This window comes from Lagenorhynchus albirostris, chromosome 1, assembly GCF_949774975.1.
Source record: "Lagenorhynchus albirostris chromosome 1, mLagAlb1.1, whole genome shotgun sequence".
Lineage (NCBI taxonomy): Eukaryota > Metazoa > Chordata > Mammalia > Artiodactyla > Delphinidae > Lagenorhynchus > Lagenorhynchus albirostris.
In genome coordinates, this window is record NC_083095.1 from 128099807 (window position 1) to 128109832 (window position 10026).

Below are 10026 nucleotides of genomic sequence, written 5' to 3' on the forward strand. Positions count from 1 at the left end.
CAGAAGCAGTGAAGCCCCAGGCCAGCTCCTGTCTCTGGTGAGTGAGATGTCGCACCCACCCTCTGCTGGCTCAGGGGTCAAAGGACCTGGGCGGGGCCCCAGACACAGCCACCTACTAACGGCGAGAGGTCACTTAGCTCCTCTGGGAGCTAAGTGTGAGGTTGGGACAACACGGGGTGGGGTGGGGGACCCCAGAGGGCTCTCTCAGGGGTGTCACATGAACAGGAAGTGAGACCACACTCAGAAGGCATTCAACACAGTCAGGACACACAGGGAGGATTACTGATGATGTTGATTGTGTGAACGCCGCAAGGATGCTATGAGATACGGCCATGAACATCAGGGCACGGAAACCAGCACCTAGGGCGGCTCAATTTATTAACCCAACAAATCCTTATTGAGGATCATGGATTCAGCCACACGTGAAGCCAGCGGGAGCCCCTGCCTTCCTGGAGTGGGCTGTGACGGGCCCTGGAGCCTCCTTCTCAGCACCCCCCCCCTCACCAGCTCTGAGGCGCAGCCCTGCTTTGCAGGCTGAGTTTGCATCACTTGATGAGGGTATCAGAAACATCCAAGGAGGGAAAGGAAAAAGTGAAGCCAGTAATTAGCTGCTGAGGATGCTGGGAACATCTCTCCCCAGCTCCTCCCGGGGCTCAGGCTGTTGAGGACCCAGCCCTGGGGGCCTGGCCTGGCTCACTCTCTCCTTTCGTTAATGCAGTTTCCACTCACTGTTTCCATAGTGGAATCTCTGTGCCGGGCTCCCAGCCTCCTCTGGGGGAGGACAGGTGGTGTGATGGAAATGGTGTGGCTCTGAGGGCAGAGGGTCTGGATTCAAATCCCAGCTCCGACATCTACTGAAGATGTCTTCTCGGGCAAGTCACTTAGCCGCTTGGGGCCCCTCTTCCCTCATTTGTGACAGTGGGGTAACCATTCATCCCTTGTGGGGTTGTTGTGTCAATTAAAAGGGGGATGTTTATACTGTACCAGGCACATGTTGGGTGTTCAGAAAGTCTTAGGTTTTGTTTCCTGGTGCTCAGCCCATTGGAAAAGTAAAAGGGAGGGTTATCCTCGAAGGAGAGGGGATGCTGGCTGAATAGCAACAGAGGACCAAGGAAAAAGAAATACGGAGAAAAAGAGAGAAACTAAAAGATGGCAGAAGAGCTCTCTTATAAGATGAGACCTGGGGCTCTGTTGTCTTGCCGCATCTGGCCCATCCTCCTTCCTGTGTGTTTCTGGTTACAGGAGGCCTCGGAGGGGGACTGGCCCTGCCATGAGCATCCCCCCACCTCATCCCAAAGAAGGCTGGATAACTGAACCCCAGAGAGTCTGCCTCTGCCCCACTCTTGAGGCTGGGGAACGGCTCTGTGGAGGACCCCCATCACTGCATCAGCACCAGGATGAAAAGGCCAGGTGGGCTGGAGGGATAAGCCCTGGACTAGGAATTAGGATACTGGCTAAGGGCTAGTTCTTTCTCTGGGTCTTGGTTTCGTCATCTGGGAAAAGTAGGACTAATAGCATCTATTTCCAGGGCAACCCTGTAAGCGTACATTTTATACAATTCTTGAGAGGTCATTCCCCTGGATGTTCCTTCTGGGGCTTCTTGTTCTACTTCTCTCTCTCTCTCTCTCTCTCTCTCTCTCTCTCTCTCTGAGGGACTGAGGATGTAAGAGGCAGCAGATGGGCAGGATTCCTGCCACAGTCCCCAGGAGCCCTGACTGGGTAAGTGACCCTGACTGTCCGTGAGCCTGAGAATTTCCTTTCTTTAGGAAGAAAAAAAGTGAACACTCTGTGCCAGACACTATTCTGGGCACTTTACATATATTTATAGTAACTCAATCATCACATAACCTAATAAAGTAGCTATGCTGTTATTGTCACCCCCATTTCACAGAGGGAGAAATGGAGGCACAAAAAGCTGAAGTGACTTGCCTGAGATTGCACAGCTAGTAAAAGGCAGAGCTGGGATTTTGAAGCCAGCCTGTCTGCCTCCAGAGACACACTCTTACCCACTACTCTGGATTGCCTCTTGTGAGGTATACCAGCAACACTCAAGAGTGTGGCTCTGGGGTAAGATTGTGTATCAGTTAGCTATCGCTCCATAACAAGCACCTCTTGCCTGGGTTTGACCGTTGGGACACTTACTAGTTGTACACGTGGGCTTATTTACTTCATCTGTCGGAACCTCAATTTCCTCCCCCATAAAATGGAACAATAGCAATCCCTTCTTGTCAGGTATTACGATGATTATGTGAGAAAATGCCCTAAAGTGTTTGCACGGTGCCTGATGCGTGAATGGCCACTGCTATTATAATTAAAAGACTCTGCTCTTACTGACCCATGAACTCGGAGCAGGAAAGGACTTTGAGGAAACTCTGAGAGGTCTGGTGTCCTACCCAAGGAGCCGACAGCAGAGTCACGACAGTCATCCGGGTCTCCTGACTCCCAGTCCAGAGCTCTTTCCATCACACAAGCTGCCACTCCTAGACTAAAGCAGAGAAGACAACGATTCCAGTTCGAGGACGGCAAATCGCGTTTCTCACACTTGCTGGCCGGGAGTGAGTGGTGGCGGCTGCCTTGAATCCTGCACCGAGAAAGCCTGTGAGGCTTGTCCCCGATCCTGGCAAGGAAAGCCAGGATCCACCAGCGAGGCTGGCCCTGGGCGAGGGACGGGGAGCGGCCACTTGTGCGGGTTACTTGTCACCCCTCTCTGCCCTTAGCTTTGACCTCATCTGCCCCGGTACAGAGAACTGAGTGAATCACGTGCTCTGGGTCTTTCATTTCACAGAGGCGGACACAAGGTCCAGAGTGGTCAAGTGACTGGCCCAAGGTCACACAGCAGGACCATTCCCTTGTCAGTGACTTTCCCGTGTTTCCCTTCTTCCCACATCCTTGGGGAGTCTGGACAGGTTTGTGTCCGGCTCCTGCTGCCTGAGTTTCCAATCTCCAAGCAAGAGAGGATGTGATCCAGAGCTTCCTGCTCAGGCCTCTGGGGTCCCGCCAGATGCAAGGCAGGCAGCGTCAGGGAGAAGGCTTCTAGGCTCTTTGTTTGGTTTCAGATAAGGGCATTTTCAAGTTTCTTGAGATCACCTCGGAGGCCAGCCAATTCTATTTTCACCCAAGGATCCATCATCTCTTTCTCTGGTCTTATGTACACGTCAGCTGGAGTGAGCTCAGACGGGGCAAGTGCACAATTAAGAGTGGGGGAGGAGTGGTTCTCTAGGTGCTGGGGGCCAGCAGGTTTAGAGCTCCCTTTCTGAGGCAAAGACATGACACAAACCTTCCCACCACCCGGCCAACTCCTCCTCGTGTATCTGCCGGGGGTGATACTCAGACAACGTCTGCACACAGGGCCCAACCATTAAGGAATTCATTAATCAGAATCCTGTTTACAGCTCTCTGGCAAGCGACCATAATTTACTGGCTCACGCCAGACCCTGGGCCTTCCTGCAAACTGCTGTGACATTTGGTAAAAATATCAGCTGGGGACGGGGCCAGGCCAGGAGGTGTGTGTGCAATCCAGGCTGACTTGTGAAATGCAGGCGCAGTGTGGGTCACAGGCATCGGGGAAGGCTGGAAGACAGCCTGTCACTGGCTCAAGGTGTCACCTTGGACCAGTCACTTCTCTGTCATCTCACATCTGTTTCCTGAGGGGCTTGGAGCAGTCGAATGGCAAAATCTGTTGGCCCACTGACTTGTCGGTGTGGTCTGCACAGAATCAGCCTCCATTGTATTTTTTTTTTAAAGGAATTCCTTGCCAACATTTAGAAACTACAGATTTCCAGAATCCAGATTTCCAGTATGACACTGAGCTTGCACTCCTCCCTGGCAATGATGACCTGTGAGTTGAGTTGTCCCTGACATCTCCACATGGGTCTGTGATCTGTGGTTTGCCAAGCTTAACACCAATCCCTGCTACTAGGCATGGGCCCAGGACCTCCATGTAAGGCTGTGCATGTTGTCCACTGCACAAGGCACCCAGCTGTGAGGCCAAATGGGGTCTGCATTCCTAGAATCTGCTTGCCGTGCCAGGGGTGCTGGTGTGGGGCTCTGTTTGGCTGGAGGAAAGGATACTTTTTTATAATTCTTACCAAGAATTATATTGTTTGGGCCAGTACTGCATTACGTAGAGATTGAGGGTGGGGCTTCCTCAGAGGCAGAGACACAGGCAGGGCACAGGCTGTCAGGCAGGACAGCTACCTGTGATCTTGGGGAAATCCCTTCCTGTCTCTGGGCCACAGTTTCCTCATTTGAAAAACGAGAGGGTTAACTAGGTGACCTTGAAGGCCCTTCTGGCTATGGGAGAATATGACGCATAAAGGCGAAAGAAGCTGCAGGTACAGTCAAGGGTACGGGAGGGGTGAAATGGACTGCGTGCCTTAGGTCTGCGGAAGAGGTTGGGGAGGCCAGGAGGAAGGAGGGAGGGACGGGGGCACAGCACAGAGTTGGCACAGATCTGTCCCCAGTTTCATCTTGTGATGCCTCCCAAGGCAAACTCTGGCTTGTATGGGAGGTCCCTACAGCTGCCTCTCCGTCCCCAGACATAAGGTCACACAGCAAGTTCATGGCAGAGCTGGGCCTAGAACCCAGTCCCTTCCAGGCCCTGGGACTGTGCTTCTACCACACACTTCCCATCCAGGCAGCCTACCCTCGTCCCTACCCTCGTCAAGGGTGTGGATGAAATGGGAGAGACCCCCAGGAGTTGGAACGTGGAAACTGGACTGGGAGAAGGGGAGGCATTCTAGGCCAGGAGATGACCAGCGCTCAGGCCACCAGCATGGTAGAGGGGGAGTCCACCAGTTCTTTTTGCCCCCTCCATCATCATTCCCTGTGCTCAGAACCTTTTCTTTTATCCCCTTCTGTTGACCTGGCTCTGTCTATTCTCACTGTTGCTTCCCTTATTCTGCCTCTGACATTCTCTAACCCAGGAGTTGGCAATCTACAGTTTCTGAGCCAACGACTGCCTGTTTTCATAAAGTTTTATTAGAACAAAGTCACGCTTGTTTGTGCACATGTTGGCCATGGCTGCTTTTGTGCTATGAGAGCAGAATCAAGTAGGTGTGACAGAAACTGTAGGTATGGCCCCCAATGCTGAAAAAATTTACTATCTGGCCTTTTACGGAAAAAGTTTGCCAGCCCCTGCCCTAGACCCATCAGTACCCGTGAAACTGGAGTCCTGATAAAATGATCAGCCCGTTTTCCTTATTTTACAAATGAGGGAAATGAGGTACAGAGAGGTTAAGCAACTGGCCCAAGGTTACACAGCTAACGAGAAACAGAGCCAACCTCTGAACCCAGAGAGGCTGACTCAGGAGTCAGTGCTCCCTTCCTGAGGAAGGTTGCTCTGCCAGGGTGATAAATGCAAACCAGTGCCCAGAGTACAGGTCAGAAAGTGGATGTGTTATGGCTTCTGCATGGACCATTTTCTTCCAAATCCACTCCTCTTCCCAGAATATAATGGACTACATATTTTTGGTTGAACATTGGAAGAAGGCTCGTACAGGAGCGCCTGTGTATAATTAATCTCTTTTTTTTACACCTTAAAAGTCAAACCACGAGATAGTACTTGTCTGTTCGGCTTATTTGGAATGTGGTCATTCGCACATGGCAGCTCTGATGTTTGCTGTTGCTCTAGCCAAGGAGAGAAGGGTTTGCTAAGCGACTGCCCAGGGTGTGGTATCGCAGGAGGAATATTGAAGCAACTTAGGAGAATGAATGGGACACAAGCATTTCTGAAACCTTTGTTTGTACAATTGCCCCACAGTGCATGTCCTTATAAAATATTGTTTGTTTCATGTTGACTGATGAGTTGATTTTATTCCCTTACAACCAAAAATCCATTCCTTGAAACGGGTCCGTAAGGAATACCTTAAAAATTTGTACATAACGAATCATTTTAAAAATTTTATGTAAAATAAACTTTTTACTTAACACTAGGTAACCCTCTTAACGTCAATTTTTTCCGGAATACTTTCATCGTTCACGTAAAACAGGTCGATGTACTGGATTGTTCTAAGGCTGTTTCATATGCAATGTTTTATTACTACGAATGCTAGGGCTCCCTCCCCTTGAACAATATGGAAACATGTTTGAAGAAAGAAAATGCCCTGAAGAGCGGTTAATAACTGCTCACCAAGCTGACCTTTAAGATCAGTACCAGAAACCTGAATAGATGCTGCACCTTTTCCAGGAAGTTGCTCTTTCTGATTCTGATGATTACAGGCATGTCCATAAATCAGCGGCGCCAACAGGGAAAACCCGGCACTGTCTAGAATAATCATTTTAGTTTACTTGCTGAACCAAACAGGTTCATGTCATTGACAATAGATTTAATTACTATCAGCTAGCAAGATGAATATAAGTCAAGGCATGGATTGGAAATATAAAGACAAACCTGTAACTTATAAATAATCTTTGGGCATTCTGGAATCTTCTGGAAAAATCTGGCTTTCTGCACAATTGTTTGTTTTCTGGTTTACCCAGAATTGACTCATAGGTTATGTCATAATGCACTAACCAAGTGTGGTGGACACGACTATGCCCACTTCACTGCTGAAGACACTGTGGTCCAGAGAGTCAGGAGACTTCACACAGCAGAGCTGTCCTCAACCAGCTGGTCTGACTCCTCAAGTCTGCTCTTTGGATTGTGCCGTCTCTTTGCTTGAACTTAACAATAATTGTACTTTTTTTTTTTTTTTTTTTTTTTTTTTTGCGGTACGCGGGCCTCTCACTGTTGTGGCCTCTCCCGTTGCGGAGCACAGGCTCCGGACGCGCATGCTCAGCGGCCACGGCTCACGGGCCCAGCTGCTTCGCGGCATGTGGGATTTTCCCGGACCGGGGCACGAACGCGTGTCCCCTGCATCGGCAGGCGGACTCTCAACCACTGCGCCACCAGGGAAGCCCTAATTGTACTTTTTGTTTTGTCTCCAGTTGTCCATTCTGAGGGCTTCTTCCAATAGAACCAAAAGAATGCACAGCCCATGGGCCGTATACCACATGGGCTCTTTTTAGGGGATGGGCCAGGGGGCAGGAAGGGCCCTCCTCAGGAAGGCATCAGAGAGGATCAGGAAAGATGCTTGGTTTGGGAGCCAGGGTGAGAATCTTATTCCAAATCCTAGCTCTGCCACTGGCCAGTCAGGCAACCTTCGGGGTTTTCGAATTTCTCTGCGCCTATAGTATGGATATACCTATCCCATCACCATACTGGGAACTGGTGGCTATTGGAAGGTTGAAATGACAAAACATACATAAGGCTCCTGCCACTTAAGCCACTCAGGGACAGCGATTGCTATGACCTAGGCCAGTTCATTTGCTCCTCTGCCTCCGACCAGAATCACACACCTTTCCTTTGTTGAATGACTAGAATTTGTTCCTGAAAACTTTGCTGCTAACTGGAAAGCCGTGAAATGAAAAACCACTTCCATAAATTTTAATGGGAAAAATTATGATACCTTTCATCCCAATGCACTGTTTCAAGGCTGCCCCTTAGAACAGCCTCTCCAAGGATACAGTCAGGATTTATGCCTCTAAGGGGCTCCACAGGTGATAGTAACGCAAGCCCAAACCTGAGAACTTCTCACCCTTTCCTTTCCCCGTGGAAAAGCCCGAGTCTCCCCCTCTGCCCCCCACTTCTGGGAACGTGCTCCGGTTGGGGGCTTACACAGACGTGGCACTTTACCATCACACGCATTAGCTCCCTGAGCCCCATTTTACAGATGGAGAAACTGAGCAGGAGACCCACTCAAGGCCACCCAGGGAGTGAACAGCAGTGCTCTCAGCTGAGTCCCAGGCCCGTCCTTCCTGAGGCTCTGAGCTCTCTGGCCTGATTTGGAAGAGAGTGGCCTTGCTAGTCCAGGCTTTCCTGAAGTTAGACCCAGGGTCTCAGATAACCATCTGCCAAAGATTAGAGGCTCCTGGCGGGGCTAGACCTCACTTCGTCTCTGACTCACACAGCCCAGTGCCCCAAGCGCGTCGACTTGGGGTCCAGCTCATGGTTTCCCATGAGTTCTCCCAGTTAGTGAGTCCCAGGCCTTCTTGGTGTAAATGGGGAGGCAGCACTGCCCCAGGAGCGCTGGCATGGTGGCAGGGGAGTGGGGGTGATTCAGGGCATCTGGGTAGAAGTGGGGTCTCTCCTCCCCAGCCCGCCAGGCCTCTGCCAGGACATCAGAGGCAATGAGAGCTTACAACCGGGGCTGGAGGGGCGGGGTTGGGGAGGGCTGGGCTTCTGCTCTGAGGGGCTGTGCCGGTCTTGTGTGTCAAAGAGGTGAGAGACACCCCTGTCCCTACAGGGTCTGCAGTCTCCCTGGGGAGACCAGAACGTGTGCTGGAAAGGGGGTGGAGGATGGTTGTGTGTAAGGGTGCAGAAAGTGCCTGTATGCGTCTAGCTGTGAGCCAGGACGGGAAAGACTAGGGAGAAGGAGAGAAAGGAATGGAGGGGGAGGGGAGGAGGGGGAGGAGATAGAGGAGGGGAGGGAGGAGGGGAGGGGAGGGAGGGGGAGGGGAGGAAGAGGGAAGGGAGGAGGGGGAGGGAGGAGGGGGAGGAGATAGAAGAGGGGAGGGAGGGGGGAGGGGAGGAAGAGGGGAGGGAGGAGGGGGAGGGGAGGAAGAGGAGGCACAAAGTGCAGGCAGCAGGGAGCTGAGGCGTCTCCTGCCTTTATTCTCCAGTTTTCCCTGTGGCTGGACACAGGGTCAGGAATATTCCCCCAGGTCAGGGCTCACAGGGGCAGCAGTGCCTGGAGGGGCCCGGCAGGTGTGCAAGAGCCAGGTGGCCAGTTGGAGAGGAACCTGGCTCACTAGAGAGGCTTCTCCAAAGGTCTGGGCCTCCACGCAGCTCTGGCTCGTCACGGCCACGTGGAACAAGTGCTCTGTGTGGCCAGATTTCCCAATTTTCCAATCCAGAAGCTGGATTTCTGTAAACGTTTCCAATTTTTAAAGCCAAATGACGTGTATCCCTGGGCCAGATTCAGCCTGGTCGGTCTCTGACCTGGTCAGTTTGCTCAGAAAAGAGCATGGCCTTTGGGGTCAGATGCACTGAGGGTGCATCTCATCTGTGGATTTCTGCCTGGGGGTCCAGGACAAGTGATTTAATCTCTGAGCTTGTTTTCTTATCTTCAAGACATGGGTAACATGGCTGTCTTTTAGGGTGGTGGTGGGAATAAAGATAGCATTTGCCAGAATCTTCCTACAGGGAACTAGCACATAGTAAGTGATCAATGATTATCAGGCCCTTTTATCTGCAGCCTGCTCTCCCCAGCCCAGATTTCTTAGAAACGCCCTCTTTGACATCTTTCCTCTTAGAAACCATCTCCCTGGGTTTAGGATGAAGACATGGACAGTCTGTTACTTTGGCTCTGGGACTGACTGGACTGTAGTTTACTGGCCTGATGTGTGAGGACGTGACTTTCTTCCCCTAAGGGGAGGGCAAAAAGTATTAGACACGTGCATGCAAGTATCCCACCTCCCCACTCTGTCCGAAACTGAAGCTCAGAGGAAGGGAAGGGCTTGCCAAGGCCAACTAGCAAGTTAGTGGCAGAACTAAGGTTAGAACTGCAGTTTCATGGCTCTATACCCCTTCTCTCAGCTGTGCATGGTTCTCTAGTTTAGGAAGGAGTTTAGGGAAGGTCCGGCTTCTCTCCCAGAGGGGGCTGTCAGGCAGCATCTTGGTGAGCTTGAGGCTGGGAAGCGAAGCCCTTTGGATGTGGATCTGGGAGACTCTCATGCGAGCCGGAGCGAAGCAGGAGAGCCTATGAGCGGTGTCTGGCCTAAGCCATGGCTGGCCTCTGCGCTCCCAGCCTTGCCTGTTCCCATCCTGACATTTCGCATCGTCACCCTCCCCAGGCGCATTCTTTCCCTCCAGCTACTCAGCTGGTGTGCACACTAGTTCAGAGCGAGGACCCTGCCTTAATTAACCAGCTCAGTACTTCCTGGGACAAACCAAGCGCCTGAGACCTACCTAGTGGGTGTGCTTTGAAAGCCGGCTGAATGGAATCAAGTTGGAGGAAGAGGAAGTGACTTCCCGTCTACCAAACT